The sequence below is a fragment of the Primulina eburnea genome, chromosome 8 (genome assembly GCF_022965805.1).
Source record: "Primulina eburnea isolate SZY01 chromosome 8, ASM2296580v1, whole genome shotgun sequence".
Lineage (NCBI taxonomy): Eukaryota > Viridiplantae > Streptophyta > Magnoliopsida > Lamiales > Gesneriaceae > Primulina > Primulina eburnea.
The window spans coordinates 15,196,442-15,214,295 of record NC_133108.1 but is presented as its reverse complement, the minus strand read 5'-3'; positions in this window follow the sequence as shown (position 1 = coordinate 15,214,295).

Below are 17,854 nucleotides of genomic sequence, written 5' to 3'. Positions count from 1 at the left end.
ATTGCTGATACCAAGATAACTGACCAAGCCTTGGTCATTACTCAGCAAACAACAAGTGAACCAAGCACTTCTCATCAATCCAACCCTCCATCTTCAGCAGATTTTGATCTCATTTTTGAGGAAGTCCAACATATGCAGGACAGCATGAATCAAATAATTTCGGCCATTTCCAAAATTCAAAATACGCAACTTTCGCACAGTGTGAAGTTAGACGATACTCAGGAATCCATCAAAAGACTGAAGGCCATCGAATCTGCTGTTACCGCTCTTTCTTTTGCAGTCAGTGACATTCAGAAAAATAGAGGTATCATATCCGGTCTGACTGCCACTCAAGAACTCATTAATCAACGCGTCAACAATGTGGAATCGCTTATGTCTCGGAAATTTGATCTACTGCAAGTCACACTGTCTACTGCTATTGAAAATATGTCATGCTCTGTCACGGTTCTTTCTTCTCACGTTCGCAAGCTATCTGACAAGATGGAGCAGTTTGACAAAAAGGGGGAAGAGCAGAAGAATTCTTAGTAGTACAGCAGTATTGATTGTATCAGATTTCTATTATTTCAGTTGTTGATCTTATTTTATCTACTATGCAGAATTCAGTTATTTATTCCAAGTTTTGTCAAAACACCATAAAGGGGGAAATTGTTGGAAACTTAATTCCGGCGTTTGACAAAAGACTCAACTGAATTCAGCAACTAAAAGCTACCAACTGATCGACTTAACTGAACCTAGCTTAACTGATATTTCAGCAGATATTCTCGCCAGTTCATTCTCGCCAACTGATTTGTTATCAGCTGATCTTTCAGCTGTACACGTCATAAAGTGAAAACGACAACCGACAAATAGTACAGTCTTCTGCGAACTGGTAGTGGATCGCCGCATTTCAGAAGTTGCAGTGTACGATCTATCAGGGAATATTGACGTGGCAAACAACGGCTGTTATTCAAATAAATGTTACCGTTGACAGAAGCCTATAAATAGTCGAAGAGAGCAGCTGAAGAACTACCGATTCTGAACTACTCATTTTACTTGCTGTTACTCTGCGAAAATATTCTCTCAACTTCGTCAAATCAAAGCTCAAGCTTATCAGTTTTATCAGTAGCATTCAGGCTACGTTTTGAGCTAGAAAAAGCACTTTGTAATCTTTGATAAATTGTACAAGTTGTGCTAAGATCAGTTGTGATCTGTAAAAGAGTTGTTAACTAAGAGTTTCAGTTTTGGCAATAGATAAGTCCAAACTGAAGTGGGTCAGTACACGTTATTGTATTTGATCAAAGTCTTTTAGTGAATATCCTATCTTTGTGATAGAAGGGGTGACGTAGGAGTTATTCAAGTCTCCGAACATCCAGAAACATTTCCTGTGTTATTTACTTTCAGTTATTCATTCTATCTTTCAGTCAGTTAGTTTTCCGCAACTGTTTTATTCAGTTTAACTGATTGTTATCGACCGACGAGATACTTGAGTCAGTTTGTAACAAAACTGTACCCAACCTTTCGAAGAAGTTTTAATCTAGCAAGTGTTTATTCAAGCCCCCCTTCTAAACACTTTCACGTTGAGTTAACCGATCCTATCAATGACTCTCGGCGGTAGAAGGCGGCGGCGGCTGGATGATGTTGGTGGTGTGAAAGCTTTGATATGATGACTTGTGGTGTTGAGATGAGGGAAAGTAGGTTGTGAGTTGGAGTGGAGGAGTTGTTGGAGTTGAGTACTTTTGGAGGAGTTTGTGGCAAAGGGAGGTGATGGAGGCGGTGATGTGAGGAGAGGATTTGTTTTGAGAGTAGGGTTTGAAAAGAATGGGTGAGGAAGATGAGAAAATCGGGTTTTTTTTAAAAAAAATCTACGGCGCGCACGGTCGCGCATGAAGTGGCGTGGCCGCGCGCTTACTTCTGTCTCCCAGCCAATAATTGAGTGTGCGTGGCTGCGCGTAAAGTGGCGCGGCCACGCGCGCGCCTCTGGTTTCCTTCGATAATGAGGTGCGCGCGGTCGCGCGAGAATTTGCGCGGTGGCGCGCGAGCTTCTGTGCTTGCCCACTGGTCTCTAGCGCGCTGCTGCGCGAGTTCTCGCGTTGTGGCGCGCATGCGACTGTCCATTTTTTTTTCTTTTCTTTATGTTTTTTTTAATATATAAATCACACCTTCAAAAATTAAAGCAATTTAGTAATTCCTTCTGCAGTTATTTCTGCGGATAAATGTGGGGACCCGGGCTCTAATGCTTTTCTTTGGGATTAAAACGGATCATTAATATAACAAGTGGGTCAAATTTTTGCTTTTACATTAACTCAAACGAAAGCTAACATAAGAAGTCTCTATGTTATTCAACAACAGAATATACAAACATAAGATACAAATATGTCTGGTTCCAAACCATATTAGACAACTAGTAATTAAATACAGTACATGCCAAAAGTACAACTACTAGTTCTTCTGCTATGCCCGAGATCACCACGCTATGTCCATCTCTCATCCTCTGCGTGACCCAGATCCTGCCCCACCTGTTGTTATGCACACATACAAACATAACAACAGCCGGAAAACCGGTGATAACAAATCCCAATATAAACATGTATACATGCATATAACCAATCATAACATATAAAACATGCTATTATGAATAATGTACATATGCACATGTAATGCGAATCAAATCATGTCTGGACTCGACTCGACTATAACTCTAGGGATCCCGGTGTGAATAAGACGTCACTACCTACCCTCCAATCGGGGTAATGTACGTCTCATTCCTAGACTTCGGTCTGAGCTGTATCAACGGCGGCAATAAGAGTAATACCTACTCCTATGCTGAGATACACCGAAACGTCTAGCTATTTGACAATGCCTGTCAAAGACTCTCCTATCTTAGATGCAATGAATATCAATCTGTAAACAAAGTATCATCATATTCATATCTGAATATCACACTGATCATACATGCTTGAATACACTTCTGAAATCAAAGCATAAACATGTTAAAAGATTGAATATAATGCTATACACAATTCATAAACATGTTACAATATATCTAATAATACTAGTATGTGATTTTGGTTGGGAAACTCAAATAATATCTTATTTGAGTTACATCTCCCCAAACAAAACATGACTTATACCTTTCTTTGCTAAACCTTTATCGATGTCGAGGTCTCGATGTCGAAGTGAGGTAAGATGAATCTGAAATGGAATGTTGATACACAATTTATCAATTACTAATCCAAATCAACACCTATCCACTCTCAATACTTGATCTTGATATAATTTGACGGCATAACGACGTAATTCTCGACACCGGTCAAATCAATACAACATAATCAACACCAAACTATATCCTCAATTCATAATCATCACAATATCCAAGTCAAGATCTCAAAATCTGTATATACTTCATTCTATACATGCTGAAAAATCGTAATAATAGCATACGATATCCGTTCCTCGATCCGATTGTACTTCTACGGTGTCAATAACTACAAGAACACATTCTAAAGCTTAAACCATAATTCTCCCAACATATATAATTCAAAACATGCTGGAATCGAAGAAAACTTACATCACCTTGTAGCTAATAAAGAGAGGAGTTCAAAACCGAAGTCGGATCAAAGTTTGGATGCTTAAATCTTTCACAATCACAATTTACAAGTGTAAAGAAAAGGTAAAGCTTCCCTCTCTGAAATCTGCCGAATTCTTGCTGAAATAAGAAGGAAATCGTGCCATGTTATATATATATTGCATGCCTACACACACATGGCAAAGCTTTTGAAGGACACGTCTCGCGCATATGCGCGGCATTACTCGCGTATGTGCGCGAGACCTTTGGTCTCGAAAATACAACACTCGCGCATATGCGCCGTTCCTTTCGCGCATATGCGCCCAAGCTGCTGGACCGACTGCGCATATGCGCGACTAAACTCGCGCATGTGCGCCACAGCTGCTGGAAATATCGCGCATGTGCGCCACTTCCTTCGCGCATATGCGCCGATGCTACTGTAATGCTCATGCATATGCGCGCATTTCTTCGCGCATATGCGCCATAGCTTCGGCCCTTTACATTTATTCTTAACCTTTCTCCTCTTTTCTCATGTCTTTCCTATTCCCATTTTACTTAGTGTTTCTCATGCAATGTCATGCACTCTCACATCCTCAATACCGCATTAATGAAGACTAATAAATCTTGAGCCTTACATTTCTCCCCCTCTGAGAAATGATTTCGCCCTCGAAATCCAAGGCACTCTATATACAAGATGTAATAAAATTAACACTGACTAAATACTTACATCATAAAAATAACTCGGGATGTTTCTGTCGCATATCTGCTTCTGTCTCCCAAGTCGCTTCTTCCACGCCGTGACGACTCCACTGAACTTTCACAAGTGGAATAATCTTCGTTCTGAGCTTCTTTTCTTTCCGATCAAGAATCTGTATCGGTTGCTCAACATAGCTCAAGGTCTAATCAAGCTCCGCTTCGTCAGGCTGAATGACATGAGAAATATCTGGCATATATTTTCGCAACATCGATACATGAAAGACGTCATGTATCCCAGATAGAGAAGGAGGAAGTGCAAGTCGATAAGCTCGATCGCCAATCTTTTCAAGAATCTCGTAAGGACCAATGTATCGAGGAGATAATTTCCCGCGTTTGCCAAATCGAACAACGCCTCTGAACGGAGAAATTTTCAAGAATACTCTATCTCCCGCCTCAAATACTAACGGTCTACGTCTGATGTTGGCGTATTTCGCTTGCCTGTCTTGCGCCGTTTTCATCCTCTTCTGAATGACTTTCACTTTCTCTGTCATGTCACGAATCATATCTGGTCCAAGTTCTGGTACCTCTACAATGTCATCCCAGTATAGCGGAGATCTGCACTTCTTACCATATAAAGCTTCAAACGGTGCCATCTCAATGCTCGTCTGATAGCTATTATTGTAAGAGAATTCACAAAGAGGTAGAGAATCTTGCCAACCAATGCCAAAATCTAGCACGACGGCTCTCAACATATCCTCTAGAGTCTGGATAGTCCGTTCTGACTGTCCGTCTGTCTGAGGATGATAAGCAGTACTCAGGTGTAAAGTCGTACCTAAGGCCTGCTGTAAACTGTGCCAGAAGTGTGAAGTAAATCGTGGATCACGATCTAATACGATAGACTTCGGCACTCCATGCAATCTGACTACCTCTCGCACATATATCTCCGCCATCTGATCGTGTCTATACGTCATTCTGTACGGAATGAAACAAGCAGATTTGGTCAGTCTGTCAATAATGACCCAAATCGCATCGCAGCCTTTAGATGATCGAGGTAACTTCGTCACGAAATCCATGGAAATGTGATCCCATTTCCATTCAGGAATAGACAAACTCTGAAGTAACCCTCCGGGCTTCTTCCTTTCGGCCTTTACCTGTTGGCAGTTCAAGCATTTAGACACATACTCTGCAATGTCTGACTTCATCTGTTTCCACCAGAACTGAAATCATTGTACATCTTTCTGTCCCCAGGATGGATGCTGAACCGACTACAGTGTGCTTCGGACATAATCTGATGTCTCAAGTCTGAAACATCTGGCACTACAAGGCGGTTATTGACGTACAAAACATGATCACGTACCTGATATTCTGATACATGTCCTGCTCTGACCATCTGAATTGATCTTTGCACATTCTGATCGGTTCGTTGAGCTTCTTTGATCCTCCAAATCAGGTCTGGCTCAGCTTGGATAGTAGCGAGTCGTAGTGGCTTCTTATCTGTATCAAATTCTAATCCAGAGAAACAGCAATTTTCAACAAGCTTCGTAACACCTATCGTCGATAAGGATAAGGCACATACCTTTCGACTCAAGGCGTCTGCCGCTGCATTTGACTTTCCCGGATAATATTTGATCTCACAGTCAAAATCTTTCAGAAGATCTAGCCATCTACGCTGCCTCATATTCAGTTCTGATTGAGAAAATAGGTACTTTAGACTCTTGTGATCGGAAAATATCTCAAATTTTTCGCCGTAGAGATAATGACGCCAAATCTTTAATGCAAATACGATAGCCGCCAATTCCAGATCATGAATGGGGTATCTAACTTCATGTGGCTTTAATTGTCTCGAGGCGTATGCGATCACATGGCCTCGCTGCATAAGAACACATCCCAAACCCCTATGAGAAGCATCACAATATACAACGAAATCACCCGTACCTGAAGGTATCGTCAGTACTGGAGCACTAGTCAGCCTTTTCTTCAATTCAACAAAGCTAGACTCACACTCCTCTGACCAAACAAATGGTGCATTCTTTTGTGTCAATTGAGTTATTGGCTTTGCAATACTGGAGAAATCTTTGATAAATCTTCTGTAGTATCCGGCTAAGCCCATGAAACTACGTATTTCTGGTACAGAAGTCGGTCTCGACCAACTGCTCACAGCTTCCACCTTACTTGGATCTACAGAAATACCATCTCCAGAAATGATATGCCCCAAAAAGACAACTCGATTCAACCAAAACTCACACTTTGATAATTTCGCATACAGTCGCTCGTTTCTCAACGTCTGCAAAACAATTCTGAGATGCTCTGCATGCTCATTTCTGTTCTTCGAATACACCAAAATATCATCGATGAAAACAATGACAAATTCATCCAAATACCTCTGAAAGATTTGATTCATCAATCCCATAAATACCGCCGGAGCATTTGTTAAACCAAAAGGCATGACAATAAATTCTTAATGTCCATACCTGGTTCGAAATGCTGTCTTCGGTATATCTACATCTCGAACTCGGAGCTGATGATATCCGGATCGCAAATCAATCTTAGAATACACAGAGGATCCCTGCAACTGATCAAATAAATCATCAATCCTAGGCAAAGGATATTTATTCTTGATCGTTGCCTTGTTCAGTTGCCTGTAATCAATACATAAACGCATCGAACCATCTTTCTTTCGCACAAATAGCACCGGAGCGCCCCAAGGAGATACACTAGGTCTGATATATCCCTTGGCCAGAAGATCTTCTAACTGTGCTTTCAATTCTTTTAGTTCGATGGGTGCCATCCTATACGGAGCTCTCGAAATAGGGACGGTACCTGGTACAAGATCAATACTAAAATCTACCTCTCGAACCGGAGGTAATCCTGGGATTTCATCTGGAAAAATATCTGGAAATTCCCGTACTACTGGCAAATCTGCCAACGCCGTGCTCGACTTCTGCATATCTACAGCATAAATAAAGAAACTATCTGCTCCTTTTTGTAACAATTTGTTCATAGTAAGAGCCGAAATCAAGGGAATCCGAGATCTGGAACCCTTTCCGTAGAATTTCCACTCTTCTGCCATTTCTAGGCTGAACCTGACAATCTTGTGGAAGCAATCCACGGTGGCTCTGTACTTTGTTAACATGTCAATTCCAACAATACAATCAAAATCATCTAACCCGAGTACTATGCAATCTAGATCAATTTCATGACCCTCAAACCATAAGATGCAATGTCTAACCGTAGTCACCGATATCAATCCACTTCCTAACGGAGAAGTAATAGACACGACATCTAGTAACGACTCAACAGGCAGAGAATGCAATAATGCAAATCGTTCTGATATGAATGTATGCGATGCACCCGTATCTATCAATATATAAGCAGGATAACCGCAAAGGGAACAGTTACCTGCAATAATATCATCTGGGGCATCTTGTGCTTGCTCTTCAGTCAAGGAAAACACCTGAGCCTGTTGTCTCTGAGGCTGACTCCCTGGCTGGCCACCTCTGGCTCGAGGCGGGGTCTGTGCTGGTGGCGGCTGAAATGAGTGAACAGATGAAGCTTGCCTCTCAGGTTGAGTCACGGAGGCAGACGATCCTGCAGCCTGGAATCTCGATGCACCACTTCTCTGAGGACAGACCTTGGCATAATGCCCCGGTTGCTTGCATACGTTACACCTGCCCACTACACCTTGACACTGTTCTGTGGCATGCTTACCTCCACAAGTACTGCAATATCCACTTGCCACCTCTAGACTCTGGCCAAAGCCTCTCTGTCTGGACCCGCTGGAGCTCGAAGAACTGCTCCCTGCCATCTTAAACTGTTTACCCTTTGCTTTCAACTGATCTTTGCGTCCGCTGCTGCTACCACCACTTTCGAATCGAGGAGGAGATTGTACTGGAGGTAGTGGCGGTCTTGGACTCGGAGCAACATACGGAACACTCCGTTGCCTAAGCAATCCGGCTTCTGCTCCTTTGGCACGGTTCAATGCTTCAGCGAAATTATTGGGTCTCCCGGTATTAACCAATGTAAAGACATCAGGATTTAAGCCGTTTATAAACTGATCTGCCATGGCCTCATCATTACCTGAAACGTGAGGTGCAAAGCGAAGCAAAGAAGAAAATTTAGCAACGTACTCTTCAATGTTCAATTGCCCTTGCCTCAGGTTTGCAAATTCAGCGCCTTTATCTTTACGGTAGGATACAGGGAAGAATCGCTGATAGAACTCCGTCTTGAATGCTTTCCATGTAACCTCGGTGCCACGCTGTTCTAGTGCTCTCCTTATATTCACCCATCAATACTTAGCCACATCTTGCAGTTGATGGCCAATGAGTTTCACTCGTTTCTCGTCACTATACTCCAGAGACTCGAATAACATCTCGATATCCTCCAACCAGCTTTCACATTCAATTGCATTTTCTGTACCCTTTAAAGTCGGGGGTCGGAATGACTGGAATCGTTTTAATAGAGTCTCCATGGGCGTAGCAGTGACGTCCATCGTATCTCCGGATGTGCTACCCTGCTCTGGCGCTGGTGGTCGTAAAGGAACGGCTGCTCTTCTAGGAGGCATGTATCTAATAATCCAACTGATTAGAATACAAGATATACAACTGTCTCAGCCCTCCTCTAGTCAGTTACCTCTGATCTAGAATCGGTTCTGATTCAGTCTTAACCAATACATGCTGTAATCAATCAAATAACGAACAACATGTAACAAGGAAAGAAATAAACATGCTAGCACATCATAGAGCAAGGAAGAAGACTCGATCTACCCCGTTCATTCTATTCTATCTCAATCTATACAACCTATGGCTCTGATACCACCTGTTGTGGGGACCCGGGCTCTAATGCTTTTCTTTGGGATTAAAACGGATCATTAATATAACAAGTGGGTCAAATTTTTGCTTTTACATTAACTCAAATGAAAGCTAACATAAGAAGTCTCTATGTTGTTCAACAACAGAATATACAAACATAAGATACAAATATGTTTGGTTCCAAACCATATTAGACAACTAGTAATTAAATACAGTACATGCCAAAAGTACAACTACTAGTTCTTCTGCTATGCCCGAGATCACCACGCTATGTCCATCTCTCATCCTCTGCGTGACCCAGATCATGCCCCACCTGTTGTTATGCACACATACAAACATAACAACAGCCGGAAAACCGGTGAGAACAAATCCCAGTATAAACATGTATACATGCATATAACCAATCATAACATATAAAACATGCTATTATGAATAATGTACATATGCACATGTAATGCGAATCAAATCATGTCTGGACTCGACTCGACTATAACTCTAGGGATCCCGGTGTGAATAAGACGTCACTACCTACCATCCAATCGGGGTAATGTACGTCTCATTCCTAGACTTCGGTCTGAGCTGTATCAACGGCGGCAATAAGAGTAATACCTACTCCTATGCTGAGATACACCGAAACGTCTAGCTATTTGACAATGCCTGTCAAAGACTCTCCTATCTTAGATGCAATGAATATCAATCTGTAAACAAAGTATCATCATATTCATATCTGAATATCACACTGATCATACATGCTTGAATACACTTCTGAAATCAAAGCATAAACATGTTAAAAGATTGAATATAATGCTATACACAATTCATAAACATGTTACAATATATCTAATAATATTAGTATGTGATTTTGGTTGGGAAACTCAAATAATATCTTATTTGAGTTACATCTCCCCAAACAAAACATGACTTATACCTTTCTTTGCTAAACCTTTATCGATGTCGAGGTCTCGATGTCGAAGTGAGGGAAGATGAATCTGAAATGGAATGTTGATACACAATTTATCAATTACTAATCCAAATCAACACCTATCCACTCTCAATACTTGATCTTGATATAATTTGACGGCATAACGACGTAATTCTCGACACCGGTCAAATCAATACAACATAATCAACACCAAACTATATCCTCAATTCATAATCATCACAATATCCAAGTCAAGATCTCAAAATCTGTATATACTTCATTCTATACATGCTGAAAAATCGTAATAATAGCATACGATATCCGTTCCTCGATCCGATTGTACTTCTACGGTGTCAATAACTACAAGAACACATTCTAAAACTTAAACCATAATTCTCCCAACATATATAATTCAAAACATGCTGGAATCGAAGAAAACTTACATCACCTTGTAGCTAATAAAGAGAGGAGTTCAAAACCGAAGTCGGATCAAAGTTTGGATGCTTAAATCTTTCACAATCACAATTTACAAGTGTAAAGAAAAGGTAAAGCTTCCCTCTCTGAAATCTGCCGAATTCTTGCTGAAATAAGAAGGAAATCGTGCCATGTTATATATATATTGCATGCCTACACACACATGGCAAAGCTTTTGAAGGACACGTCTCGCGCATATGCGCGGCATTACTCGCGCATGTGCGCGAGACCTTTGGTCTCGAAAATACAACACTCGCGCATATGCGCCGTTCCTTTCGCGCATATGCGCCCAAGCTGCTGGACCGACCGCGCATATGCGCAACTAAACTCGCGCATGTGCGCCACAGCTGCTGGAAATATCGCGCATGTGCGCCAGTTCCTTCGCGCATATGCGCCGATGCTACTGTAATGCTCATGCATATGCGCGCATTTCTTCGCGCATATGCGCCATAGCTTCGGCCCTTTACATTTATTCTTAACCTTTCTCCTCTTTTCTCATGTCTTTCCTATTCCCATTTTATTAGTGTTTCTCATGCAATGTCATGCACTCTCACATCCTCAATACCGCATTAATGAAGACTAATAAATCTTGAGCCTTACAATAAATCTCCATAAGTAAGAATACTCCAATCTATAGAGTTTGTTGGAGATTTAGATTTCAATCTATTTTTTACTCTTTATGCAAAAAGAACTGGAAGTCCAGAAATAAATTTTTCTTTCCAGAAATTTGCATTGCAATCATTTCTGGTTAAAACTTTTGTCATAAACACATCTTTATACCATCTGAATTCAGATAGTATTGGACATCTTAAATTCATTAATTGTTCTTGAGATTTATCTAATTGAAGTTCATTTGCTCCAATAAAATTAGATAGAATAGTATAAATAAGTGTATTAACCGCATCAAACTCTTCTCTTCCATTTAAATCAATTATAGAAGAGTTGAGAATTTTATTCTTTGCATCTTTTGAAAGATAGAAATCCCACCAACCTTGAAGTTGGCGAGTAAAACCAGTGATAATAGCTTGAGAAATTTTCCTATCATTATTATCTTTTATTTTTGCTGCAGAAGAGTATATTAACATTTGTTTAATAACAGTTTTAATCTGATATTCAGACTTTTCATCAATGTTTCACTCAGTAATGGCTTCACCATTAAACTGAACTTAATCTTTCTTTTCTTCAATTTGAAGATCTATAGGTGTTGCCTTTTTATAAAAAGGTTTTACGATTGAAACTTTATGCATTTTATTAATCTGCATTTCATCTTCAGAAGAACATGAAAAAATTTCAAGTTGTTCATCTTTGGTAATTACCGAAATAGAACCTTTTTCTTTTATATTTATTTTTTGTATTTGGTCTATTAGGCATTCCATAAAATCTTCATCCTTTTTAGAGTTTAAAAGAAATTTTTCTTGCTTAAGAATAGGTGGAAGTTTTATCATCAAAGCTTTTGAACTTTCACCTCTAGAAATTTCTTTTTTAGGTTATGAAAGAATTTCTTCTATCCTAGTGGTTTGATTTCTTAGAGAATGTAAAGTGAGATTAGTAAAATTATTTTGCTGAATTATATAGTCAAAATTACCATGTCCTATTTCAGATTTTATGAGAGTAGCATTAATCTCTTTATTTCCCTTTTTAATTTGTAAAGTAGTAAAAGGGGGATGAATCTCTCTAGATTCTTCTCCAGTTTCATGAACATATAATTTATATGTTGATTCAAGAGTATTATAAAAGAATCATTGGTAAAATCTGGAAATATTTTATTTCTTGCTGGAAAATATAGATTTTCTAACCATTTGAAAAAATCTAAATTTAATTTAGTTTCTTCCACCCATTCTTTATATCTTAAAGAATATAAAGCTTGTTGCTCTGAATTTAAACAACTTAAAAACCATTTTTTCTTATCTAAAATTTTAACTTTTTCTAAACTTTTTTGAATAGGATTATTGTGATTAATAACCATAACATTATAACTCATATCAGAAAAAGTAGGAGAATCTGATTTTTTATTATTAACAGAATAACTTCTTTGAAAACGAGAAGTGCTAGATTCAGGAAGATCAACCTTATATTCCGGTTGAGATATATTATCCTTAGTTTTTTGAAGACCAGATATACTGATTTTTTCAAAATGAGATATAGATGAAGTAGAATTTCTACTTTCTTCTGGGAGTTTAATTCGTAAATGTCTTTGGGATGCGAATTTTATTTCAACATCACCATCTACATATTGAACTATACTTTCTAGTTTTCTAGATTCTTCTTTAATAGTAGGAGCAATATTCTCCATTTTCCAGATTTCTGGTAAAGTGACTTGATTCCAATTTATTGTTTTAGGAATCATAATATTAATTTTATTAATATCGATGATAAAGAGAGTAATTTCACCTCTTTTAGAACTAATTTGATTAGTATTAATTCTAAAATTAGAGATTGTAGAATTCATAACTTTATAACAAATTCTATATAATAGAACAACATTTTCTGTACCATCTATCATATTGAAGCCTTCAGTTTTTATATTTAAGGTGAGGGTTTTTATGATATTTGGATCAGAAAGAGATATAAGGAAATTAGGAAAACAACTAAAATGTATTGGTACTTCACATAATGAAGACTCTACTATTCCTAATAAGGAATCTTCAAACTTATTATGCCTTTGATCTCTTACTAAAATTAAGGCAGAAGTATTTAAACCTACTTGTATCATGCCCAGATGCATAAATCTATAAGTTTTCATATGAATATTTATAAGATTTTGAGATAACAAACTGAAAGAATCATAACATCCTTTTAGGGGAATAGCTTTTTCTATAGTTTTTATAATATAGTCAGATTTAAAATTAAATCCTTTGGATCTATATATCTTCGTATTAGAAGATACTGGTAATTTCCAGTTTTGAATATTTTTCTCGAAATTTTTGGAAATAATTAATTCTTTATTTTTAGTATTACTACTTGAAGATTTATTCTTGTTAAAAGATCGTATTATTTTATCCATTCAAGAATTTAATAGATACGGTCAAGGATTTACCCCTTACCTTACCTTTTGGCTTTACAGGATTTATGGAACCCGACTTGTAGAGCTACTGCCTTCCTTAATAAGATAAAAGAATATGATATATTACAAGAATAAAACTTTATTGAAGATTTCTTCAAGATTTGTGGCTCTGATACCACTTACAACAAACAAATACTTTAAAAGCTTATTATAACAAACAACCTTAATTTAGGTTGTAAGAAGATCTTCAAATCTTCGCCTTTAAGCAACTAGTTGAGAGCTCTGTTTTTCGTATGCCTTTAAGGTCAGCTTTGATCTTTCCAGATGAGGATATGTAAACCACTGTTTATAAACAGAATTTGTTTCTGGATCTTTTAATTGATTTTCAAGATGTTCAATTTGAGATTTTATTAATTTAATCTTTCTTTTTAAGATTACAAAATAATTTGCAGATGGCATGATATAATCAAAGGGAGGATCATAAATGTAATTATAAGGCATATACTTACATAGTGAAATCCTGAAATCTGAAATAGGAAAGTAGAACTCTGAAGAAATTGCTCGCAAACTTCTTTTATTTAGAGAGAAGCTATTTTTTGGTGTGTGGTTCACAGAGGGTAACCACTCCTCTTATAGATTCAAAAAGAAAACAGTACTCTCACTATCTATATTACTTAAACCAATACAATAAGGACACGTACACAATAAAAGATAAGATTACAGACTCAATAATACAATCTTTTTACAAAAGGCTTTTAGTCGGTGATGGCATACAACTCACATATCCACTGAATTATGCATTAAGTAATGCAAAAATGTCATCCCCATCATAAGGATCTTGTGCATCTTGATCTTGATCAACATTCTCTGTCATAGGAGTGTCATCTTCCATTTTATCTTTTCCTTTTGAGGAGGTAGATGCTTGTATGGATATATTTGATTTTTCACCGAATACTTCTGAAAACATAGAAGTAATGGTGTCTTTATCCAAATGTTGGAAAAGTTCTTTAAGTAAGGTGGTCTAAGTCGGGGTGTCATGATTCATATTTCTCATAGTCTCTTTAGCTGATCCAAGAGCAATTACTCCATGTCGATCATAAGTTTTACCTTCTGCAAAGAAATATTCTTTGCCCCACCATTTTATTAAAATTTTTCTAATTAAAATAGTAGGGGCGAATTTGATTTCAAATTTTTCTTTAGCCATTTCCTGAAGTCCATATTCCCATCTTATGATCCAGGGAACATTATATTTGTTTTGATGCTATTACTTTAACATCTTTTAAAAGAATATCTTTGGCATTGCAATCGACTCTTAATAAAAACTTCTTGTTTAAAAGATCACTTCAAATTTTGTAATACATTTAACAATAGAAAGAATTTATTTCTTTATTGTAGAATAATTCTTTTGAGTATTATTCCAAGTTCCAGAAGTATATCTCTCAAGAATTTCTTTAGATGTATTATCTAATTTTTGTTTAAGTATTCCTCCATATCCAATATCAGATGCGTCTATTTCAACTATTTTGAATGCTTCAAAATTAGCAATAGATAAACAAGGGAGTTCTTTAACTCTTTCTTTTATTTTTTGTATTGCCAAAGTATGACTATTAGTCCATGGTTGAGGATTTTTCTTCAACCTTTGAAATAATAATTTACAATCTTGTGCAAGATCTTTATAAAAATCTCCGATATAATTAAGACTTCCAAGAAATCTTTGTAATTGATTTATATCAGTGATTTTATCTGGAAATTTATCAGCAAAAACTATTGCTCTTTCTATAGGAATCATTATTCCATTTTCAATATAATGTCCTAAAAATTTTATCTTAGTTTGAAAAAGTTTTACTTTTTTCTGATTTACTGCTAAACAAGCTTTTTTAGTAGCCTGTATAAATATATTAAGATGTTTAAAATGCTGAACTATATTATCAGAATAAATAAGTACGTCGTCAATATAAACTATGATATAATCAATATATGAATTATAAGTTTCATTCATTATATTTTGGAATTCCATTGGAGCATTTTTTAATCCAAAGGGCATTACGTTCCATTCGTAATGTCCAAATGGTAAAATCCTGATTTTAAATCAAAAGAAGAGAATATTTTCCTTTTAAATAATCTATTTAATAAATCTCTTTTATTTGATAATGGATGCTTTATCCATTTTAATGCTTTATTAAGAGGTTTATAATTGATAACAAGTCTTGGAGCTCCTCTCTCAATTTCTGCTGCATTTTCTACATAAAATGCAGGACAACTCCATGGACTATTACTTGGTCTTATCAATTCTTTTTTAAGAAGGTTATCAATTTCTTCTTTGCAATAATTTAAAAGTCTAGGTCCCATAGCTATAGGCCTAGCTTTAGAGGAATTTTGTCCTCAATAAAATCATCCGTATAAGGTAGACTAACTTGATGTTTCTTCCTATTCCAAAAGGCATTAGGAACATCAGCACAAATTTCTTTAGATATATTTTCTGAAATAATTTTTATTTTCCTTGAATTTTTTCAGAATTTATTTTTTCTTTAATATTTTTAAAAAGAACTTCATCTTTTAATGAAGTAACAAAATTTTCTTTATTATTTACTATTTTTTGTAAAATATTAATAGATTATGAAACAAGTATAGTGGTAAATGGGAAAAATAAATCATTTCCCTTAATGTTAGTATATAATCTTTTTTCATTAGTTTTATTAATAGGAAACAACATTTGGAAAGAGGGGTTCCTAAAATAACAAGAGTAGATATATTTCTAATAAGCATAAAATTAGTATTTAAACAAACTCCAGAATTACATATTGTCACATCAGACAATTTGTAATTAACTATAAGAGGTTGCTTAATAGCAGCTGTTATAAATTGAGTAGTCTTTCTATAATATTTAGAGGGAACAATTCCTTCACTGATGCAATTTACATCAGCTCTTGTATCCAGAAGTGCTTCAATAGTAATTTTAATTTTTTTATTAATAATTAATGTTACTTTTGAATACCATTTTTGAGAAATGATTTGATCAATTTTATTGACCCATACCATTTGATTTATTTCATTATCATCTTTGGGTAAAATATTTTCTTCTTCTTCTTCATCAGAAGTTGAATCTTTTTCCCAAATATGATCATTATTAATACTAAGAGTATTTACTCTTTCTTTTAAATATTTTATCTCAGATTTTATCTGATCTATTTCTCTTTTTAATTCGGAGATAGTAGGTTCTCTTTCTTTTTGTTTAGCTTTTTCTAACATTTTATTAGAAGAATATAAATCATGTTCTTGTACAGTATGTTGTACAAGTTTAGTAGGCTTGTGATTTGCCATATTTAAATAATGTTCTATAGCTTTTCTTTTTTCTATGGGGTCTTTTATTTGTTCTATAAGATCTAAATTGAAAGTTTCTTCATTTGATATTACATTTATTTCTAATCCCATAAAATTTATGAGACAAGTATCACAATCACAATCTGGATTACAAATTTTAATTTCTGATATTTCAAAATCATTATCTGAACTACTATTAGAATATTCAAATGATTCATCAATAATGTTGATATAAAAAAAATTTTGTCTTAAATCTTCTTCTTTATTATGAAGAATATTTAACAATGATTCTTTTAAATCATTGGTTATATTGAAATTTTTAATCTTTTTCTTGACATAACATTTATTAGCTTTATGTCCAATTTTTCCATATTTCCAGCATACTGGAACTTTAGTAGAATCAGATTTCATAGGTTTTTTAAACCTTTTCTTATAATATTTTTTAGGTTTTTCTTTTTCTTTTGGATAATGTTTCTTTCTTTTGAAAGGAAATCTTTTTCTTTTCTTATCCCTTTTAGGATATTGTATTGGTTGAAAACCTATTTGCTCGCAAAAATCACCAATAATATTTCTATTTTCTTCTTTTTGCATATCAAGTTGTCTTTTTAACTTGATATCATTGCAAAGAGTAATTCCTTCTGCAGTTATTTATGCGGATAAATCTCCATAAGTAAGAATACTTCAATCTATAGAGTATGTTGGAGATTTAGATTGAATCGTGGGTTGCCTCTCACGCAGCGCTTGGTTTAATGTCATCAGTCCGACTGTCACTAATCCTGTTCATGGTGGGTCGTATGATGTCTTGGATGCCCTTATTGCCACCAGTTGACCTTCAACTGAAAGGGGATATGGTGACCGGAAGCGCAACGGAAGTTAAAAATTTTAATTTTTCATCAAGAAATTCGGCCACCTCGTGATATTGTGTAGCAAATACAAAAACACCAAAATGTCATACATAGGGTGTTTATAGAAATGTACCTATCAATCTTAAAAGATTGATGATGGCTCCAACTAAGGTATAAACACCTTAGCTCTTGAATGGCAAGACAATCTTCAAGCTTCCCTTTGAGCCCACCTTGCTCAAA